At 43.2% G+C, this 7676-nt stretch overlaps 1 pseudogene; it reads right to left on the bottom strand.

Annotated features, from left to right (window-relative positions):
- Positions 1–4990: 4990 nt before the first annotated feature.
- LOC107539016 (gem-associated protein 6 pseudogene) lies at positions 4991–5480 on the bottom strand (annotated as a pseudogene).
- Positions 5481–7676: the final 2196 nt, after the last annotated feature.

Genomic DNA, 7676 nt, shown 5'->3' with positions numbered 1-7676 from the left:
ACCTTCTGCGGGGCGCAGGGGTGGGGAGGCCCCGGGTGGGGGTCGTCCTGGGCGGCGCGGGGCCGCGGGGCGGGGCGGGGCGCGCAGGTGGTCCGGGAGCGGAGCCCAGCCCGACGGGGCGGCCGGGCCGCGGGGGCCGCGGAGGGCGGGGGACGGAGGAAGGGGCGAGGCTGAGACCCGGGGGCGAGCCTGAGATCCGAGGGGCCGCCCGAGCGCCGGCCGCGCAGCTGCCCCGGAGCCGCCCGAGCGCGCGCAGCGGGGCTGCGGCCCCCAGTCCCGAGCTCGGCCGCCGCCCGGGCCGGCTTCTCGCAGACGAGCGCGCCGGCCGCCGGGGCTTTCTTTCTGGGTCCCCCGCCGGGGCTTGCTTTCTGGGTCCCCGCCCGAAACGCAGCCAACCGCTGCAAAGAACGCGCGCGTTCCCGTGCGCGACGCTGTCCGGCCGGGATGCGGGAGCGCGGGCGGCGCGGGGGCCGTGCCGGTCGGGGGCTAGGGCGCGGAGGAGCTGTGCGGAGAAGATGGGCCGCCTTCCCGCGGGGAAAGCTCCTGCGCCGTGGAAGGCTGCAGCTCCCCGCAGTGTCCCCTGACCCAGCTGCTCCAGCGGCATCTAGCTCGTGAGTAGAGACTGACCTGCAGCCCCTCTGGAAGCCACAGCTCTGCATGGGAAAGCCGCTGAAACATATTTCTTTGGCAAATGGTTAAGAGTGTGCCTGTGGGTCCATTTTCACATTTAGGTTTAGGTCCAGATATATTGTCTGTTTTTTTGTCCATTACAGTAACTACTTGCTGTAGATAACCAAGAACTTATATGCATATATGCATAACCCACGGACACAGACAATAGTGTGGGGAAGGCCGGGGGTGGGCGTGGGGGTGGGAGTGGGGTAGAAGGGGTCAATGGGGGAAAAAGGGAGGCATCTGTAATACTTTCAAAAATAAAGATAAATTTAAAAAATAAAGTAAAACCAAGCATAACTTACTTAGCTCTAGACACAGGTCTAGTAATAAAAGTAATAGCATAGGCACGTGTGATTCAGAAAAAAGAAAAAAAAAGTGGAAGTGTGTCCTATTTTTCCTGGATCTCTTCAGTGTGTCCCTGGGGAGCTTGGAAATCTGATAAAGCCAACGGAAGGGGGAGAGGAAGGTCTGGTGGTCCAGCAACACTGGCAGCTGAAAATTTGCATGCGTGGCCTTCACTGTGTCAAAAGATACGGTTTAACTTAGTCGTGATTGTCACTCCTTTCAAGTCCCTGTTAAAGTTTGTTCTTTCCAATATATGGATGTGCGATTTTAGGGTCAGGTTGACAGGCATAGTTTTTACAGCAATAAAGAACTGTTGTCAAAGTAGGTGTAAGCTTTCCGTTAGGAGATGAATAAGCCCCTGGGGGTCTCATGCACAGCGTGGTGACTGGTTAATAATACTGTTGTCTACTAGGAATTTGCTAAGAGAGTAGACCTCAAGCGTTCTCACCACATGCACACAAAGATAATTATGTGAGGTGATGGATCTGTTAACCTGACTGTGGTAATCATGTCACAAAGTATGCAAGTCTTTATGTCGTATACTTTAAATATATAACATTTTGTTTGTCCTCAATAAAGCTGAAAAAAACACACACAACTGTCACCTGTTGCCAAAGGACAGCTTGGCTTCTGCCTGTTTACTTCTACCTTAACATGGTGCCACTGACCTCAAAGATGAAGTCGAGGTCACGAAGAAGCAGAGAAAGCTGAGCCTGAAGGTTTCGTTTTTAAGGACTGGTCAGCAATGCAGTGTTTGCAGTGTACTGAGGAATTTGACACCAGGCAACCTATGTCCTGGCATTGAATGTCCAGATGGTTTTTATTTTGAAGTAAGTCCCCAAAATAGAGCTTCCCAAACTTTGTGCCATATAGCAAGTATGCAAATCACTTGAAGATCTTATAAAAATGCAGATTCTGATTCAACAGGTTGGGGGTAGGGTCTGAGATTCAACATTTCTAACAAGCTCCCAGGTGTTTTAGCTCAGGTTGTCATAAAAAAATACCACAGACTGGGTGGCTTAAATTACAGAAATTTATTTTCTCACAGTTCTTAAGTCTGAAAGTCTGAGGTCAGCCTGGTGAGAACCCTCTTCCTGGCTTGTAGATTGATAGCCCTCTTACGGTATCATCATGTAGCAGAGGGAGAAAGAGCTCTGGTCTCTCTTTCTCTTTTTATAAGAGGTTTCCACCCTCATGACCTCATTTAAACCTAATTACCTCCCAAAGGCCCAATTCCAAAACCATTACATTGAGAGTTAGGGTTTCAACATATGAATTTTTTTGGGGGGGAGGGGCATGTTCAGTCCACAGCACCAGGTGCTGCTCCTGCTTCTGTTCTCTGAGTAACAGGTCCCTAAAAGAAGCTCTGTGTTCCTGTGACAGTTTGAGGAGCCAAAACCTACCTTTACTTAACTCTAAGATACTTGATCTAAGAGCTTTGTTACTCGCCCAGCAGGTAGCAAGAGCTTCATATTTGCCTTGGTTCCCTTGCCTCCGAGTCCTGTTGGATGATGCAGAGAAGCCCAGGTGGACGCTCTGCATGCGGTAGGTTTGTATCAAGGCTGAGGATTGAACCCGCAACCTGAGTATGTGCCCCAACCAGCTCCCACAACCTTTTGGTGTACAGGACGATGCCCCAACCAGCTGAGCCACCCAGCCAGGGCTGGAGTTGGTCTTTTGATAAGTGTGGTTTATCAACATAATAGAATAGTCTTTAATATTAAAATTATGAAAACAGAAACAGAAAAATTTAAAAACTATACACACTGATTACAATTATGTAAAAACTCTTAAAGGATTAGAAAGTAATATACAAAAGTATAAAGCATGTATGGGTACTAGAATAATTTTTTAATAAAATAAAAATCTTTTAATTTGTTTAAACAATAAAGTCCAATTGTATAATAATAAAGAAGGCGGGAGAAAACTTATGGAGGTGATAGATATGCTTATAGCACACACTCTGGTGATAGTTTCACAGATGTAACTTCAACCTATCAAGTTGTATAAATTTAATTGTGCAGCTTTTTATGTTAATCATTGTATGTTAATGCAATTATATTTGGCAGTAGAAGCAATTAAGTATATGCAATTATAGCCCTTTACTGTTCTGATTTCTCCCAAAATGTAAGCATGGATTTTTAATAATCCTTACCTGACTCCAGCATTCTAAAACCTGCTTAAGGCATCATGACATTTCCAGCAGTTATCATCAAGTAACATGACTCTGAATGTTTTAAATTTTCCATTGATTTTTAAAAAACTTAATTCATGGAAATACCTATTTCAGCAACAGCTTCTCTAGGAAAAGGTGGAGAGATTAGGAAATCAGATGAACAGTGGGAAAGCAAGAAATCAGTGCAAAGATTGGAAACTTTGTTCCAAGGGGACCAAAAAATACTCAGTGAAAATCATAACAACCTTTGTTTTGAACAGCATTCTCGATACCCTATGTGTTCAAAGACTACCCTGGCTACTGCCTCCAGCTGGCAAGGGAGTGCAGCTAACTTGGGGGGGGAATCTCCTTCTGGGCATCTGGAACCAGCAGAGGGATCTGAAACAGTTGAGTTAAACTCCTGGGAGAGAATCTTAGCTGAGGAACTGCCTGGGGCAACTCCCCAAGCAGGCAGGTTTCCGTGGCAGAGCCAGATCATTAACCTCTTCAGCACTCAGGCAAACTTTAAAACAACCAGAAGACGTAACTGCCAAGAAAGAATCTCTATCCGCAGCTCATTAGTTGGACAGAAAATCTACCAACACCAATGCACCTGTCCTTGCACCAAGGACCAAGCCCGAATAATGCTGTGAACAATTTCCTACATGGTTTACTCCCAAGGCCTCAGCATTTTGTCAATCTTTTCCATGCTAAATTTAATTTTATTTCCCTTCCCCTATTTGCTTTGCAAAGACATTCTAGGGTCACAAGGAGAAAGGCTGTGCACTAAATTTCACTTATAGGATCGTGGAACTTTAAAGTTGTGAGGGAAGGACTTTCTGTAAAGGGCCATATTTTTCTTAAATACAATCCATACGGGTTCTGTCGCAATGCTCAACTCTGCCATTATGTCTAAGCAGCAGGTGCACATAAAACATAAACTAGCAAGTGTGTTCCAATAAAACTTTAACAAACGGACGCAACAGGCTGGATTTCTCCCAAGGGCCCAAATTTTGTTGATTCCTGTCCTAGGGAGTCAGGACCTCGGAGTTCTAATCTAACATGACCTTGGGTTCATTCTAGACATGCCCATGAAAAAAATCCCCAAACTAGTTATCTGAGATGCCTTTCTAGGCCAGAAGCCTCCATATGGAGGCCCAGCCCTGACTGGCTTCCATGGGTCAGGTGTAGCGAGGCACGCTTCCTGCACTCTCCCCTCAGTGAAGCCTCACCTGAGAAATGGGGACCAGGCAACGGAACTGAGTTGAATTCAGCTGCAGGATACCTGTTACATTTACCTTTTTCCTCAGAGATATCAGCCTGTTCCCACTTAAAAGGCTTTGAGAGTTAAAGCTTACGTGTGAAGATTTTTACCAGCAGTCAAAACTTTCAAGTTTCAACCAGTTTCATCATTACACCGATAAATAAAGAAATAAATATTTAAACAGACACATATAGTTAGTGCAAAGGACTTAATACACTTTATATTAATGTAATGTTGCATTTGTTCAAAATACATTTCTTGCAAATGAAACAAAAATGGAGATAGAGCCCCATCGAAAGAAAAGACTTAAACAATTCTGATGTCCCTGTGCTAATTTTGTTGCATGTGATGTTATCCTTGCCACAGTTCACTTGTTTATTAGCACTCATAATCCACATCTTTGATTTTACCAAAACAACAAATTAAAACTCACACACATATTTGTGTGCCTTTAAAGTCCCATAATATGATGGCCTTAACATTCAAGACATTTTATAAAGGAAAAAAAAAAAAGAGAAGCCTTACTTCAGTGATCCGTAGTCCTTGGCCTCTCACTGGAAGGCTGCAAGATGTCCTTGAATAAAAGATCCTGAACACGCGACAGGATAGTCTCATCAGAACTGCTGCAGTTTCCTGGGCCATACGATGGGCCTCTAGTCAGGACCACAGCCACACAGAGAGTCCTGGATGAATCTCGGTGTTCAGTGGCAGGATTGCGGTTCTTCTCAAGCCATTTTTTTTTAGGCTATTCTTTCCATTTTCCAGATCCTGAAGGTTGTATGCCTGGCAGTCTCCTGACCTGAACAAATGCATGAGCTTCCCTCTCACCCCATGGTCCCCTTCATTCACAGTTTCAACAGTCTGCACAGCATGTCCCATAATTCTGGTCACAGACATGCTGCCATCTTCAAGGAAGTTCACGAGGACAATACTGGCTGAGACTGGGTCTGTGGTTAAAACCCATCCTTTATACTCCTGACTCGCTGTCACTCTGACATCTTTGTAAGTGTAATCTTGCTGTTCTAAGGGGCCTTTCTTCATTCATTCGCGGCTGCCATCTGGTTAGATCAGTTAAAACTGTCAGCAGCACCCAGAGCTCAGCAACCATGTTATGAGGAAGGAGTCTCTTGTGGAGTTGGTCTTTGCGAGTAACAATGAAACAACCAAGGTGAGTTTTGGCCAGTGCAACTGAGGAGCAAGGGCCTTTTTCTTTTCTATTAAAATAATTTTATTTATTTTTAATATGTTTTTATCTTTCAATTATAGTTGACATGGAATATTATATTAGTTTCAGGCATACAACCCCATGATTAAACATTTATATAACTTACAAAGTGATCATCTTAATAATCTAGTACCCACCTGACACCATATATAGTTATTACAATATTATTGACTATATTCCCTATGCTGTGCTTTACATCCCTGTGACTACTCTGTAACTGTTGTACTTCTAAATCACCTTTTTCACCCTGTCCCCCAACCCCCTTCCCATCTGCCAGTTGTCAAACTGTTCTCTTTATTTATGAGTCTGTTTTTGTGCTGCTTCATTTATTTTGTTTTTTAGATTCCACATATAAATGAAATAACTTGGCATTTGTCTTTCTCTGTCTGACTTATTTCACTCAGTATAATACTCTCTAGGCCTATCCATGCTGTTGCAGATGTCAAGGCTTCATTCTTTCTTATGGCTGAGTCACATTCCAATGTGTATACGCACTTCTTTACTCACTCATCTATTGATGGACAAAGGTTGCTTCCACATCTTGACTGTTGTAAATAATGCTGCAATGAACATATGGATGTATGTCTTTTTGATGTAGTCTTTTGGATTTCTTTAGATAAACACCCAGAAGTAGAGTTGCTGGGTCCTTCTTTTTCTCTTCTTATTGCTTTTGTTTCAAAGTCTGTTTTGCCTGGTGTAAGTATTGCTAACCCAGCTTTTTGTTTTGTTTTGTTTCCATTTTCATGAAGTATTTTTTTCCATCCTTTTACTTTCAGTCTATGTGTGTTTTTAGATCTGAAGCGACTCTCTTGTACACAGCATATAGAAGGGTCTTGTTTTGTTATCCACTTAGTCACTATATGTCTTTTTATTGGAGCATTTAATCCATTTGCATTTAAAGTAATTGTTGATAGGTATGTATTTATTGCCATTTTATTATTCATATTTTTTATTTTCTTCTTCTTAAAGAAGACCCTTTAACATTTCTTGTAATACTGGTCTGGTGGTGATGAACTCCTTTAGCTTTTTTTAGGAGGCGGGGGAATCTGGGAAGCTCTTTATGTCTTCTTCCATTCTAAATGATAGCTTTGCTGGGTAGAGTAACCTCAATGGTAGGCCCTTGCTCTTCATCACTTTGCATATTTCTTGCCACTCCCTTCTGGCCTGCAAAGTTTCTGTTGAGAAATCAGCTGACAGTTGTATGGGACCTTCCATGTAGGTAGCTAACTGCTTTTCTCTTGCACTTTTAAGATTCTCTCTTTGTCTTTAACCTTTGGCATTTTAATTATGATGTGTGGGCCTATTTGAGTTCCTCTTGTTTGGGACTCTGTGTTTCTTGGGCTTGTAAGTCTATTTTCTTCGCCAGATCAGGGAAGTTTTCTATCATTATTTCTTCAAATAGGTTTTCAATTCCTTGCTCTCTTTCTTCTACTTCTCGTACCCCTATGATGCAAATGTTGGTATGTTTGATGTTGTCCTGGAGGCCCCTTAAACTATTCTTATTTTTTTGGATTCTTTTTTCTTTTTACTGCTCTGATTGGGTGCTTCCTGCTTTTTTATCTTCCAAATTGCTGATTGCATCCTCTGCTTCATCTAACCTACTGTCGATTCCCTGTAATGTATTCTTCATTTCTAAGTGTTTTTTCTTTTATATGTTCTCTCTCTCTTTTTACTGTTCTATCTCTTTCTTGAAGTTCTCACTGAGATCATTGAGCATCCTTATAACCAGTGTTTTGAACTCTGCATCTGGTAGATTGCTTGTCTCCATTTTGTTTATTTCTTTTTCTGGAGTTTTGTTCTGTTCTTTCATTTGGAACGTACTTTTTTGTCTTCCCATTTTGGCTGTCTCCTTGTGTTTGCTTCTGTGTATTAGGTAGATTTGCTCTGTCTCCTGGTCTTGGTAGAGTGGCCTTATGTAGTAGGTGTATCTGTGGGGCCCAGTGGCACAATCTCTTTGGTCACCTGAGCCAGCAGTTTCAGGTGTGTCTCTTATGTAGGTTATGCGTGCTCTC

The sequence above is a fragment of the Miniopterus natalensis genome, chromosome 19 (assembly GCF_054644295.1).
Source record: "Miniopterus natalensis isolate mMinNat1 chromosome 19, mMinNat1.hap1, whole genome shotgun sequence".
Classification (NCBI taxonomy): Eukaryota; Metazoa; Chordata; class Mammalia; order Chiroptera; family Miniopteridae; genus Miniopterus; species Miniopterus natalensis.
This window is presented reverse-complemented; position numbering and strand designations above follow the sequence as displayed.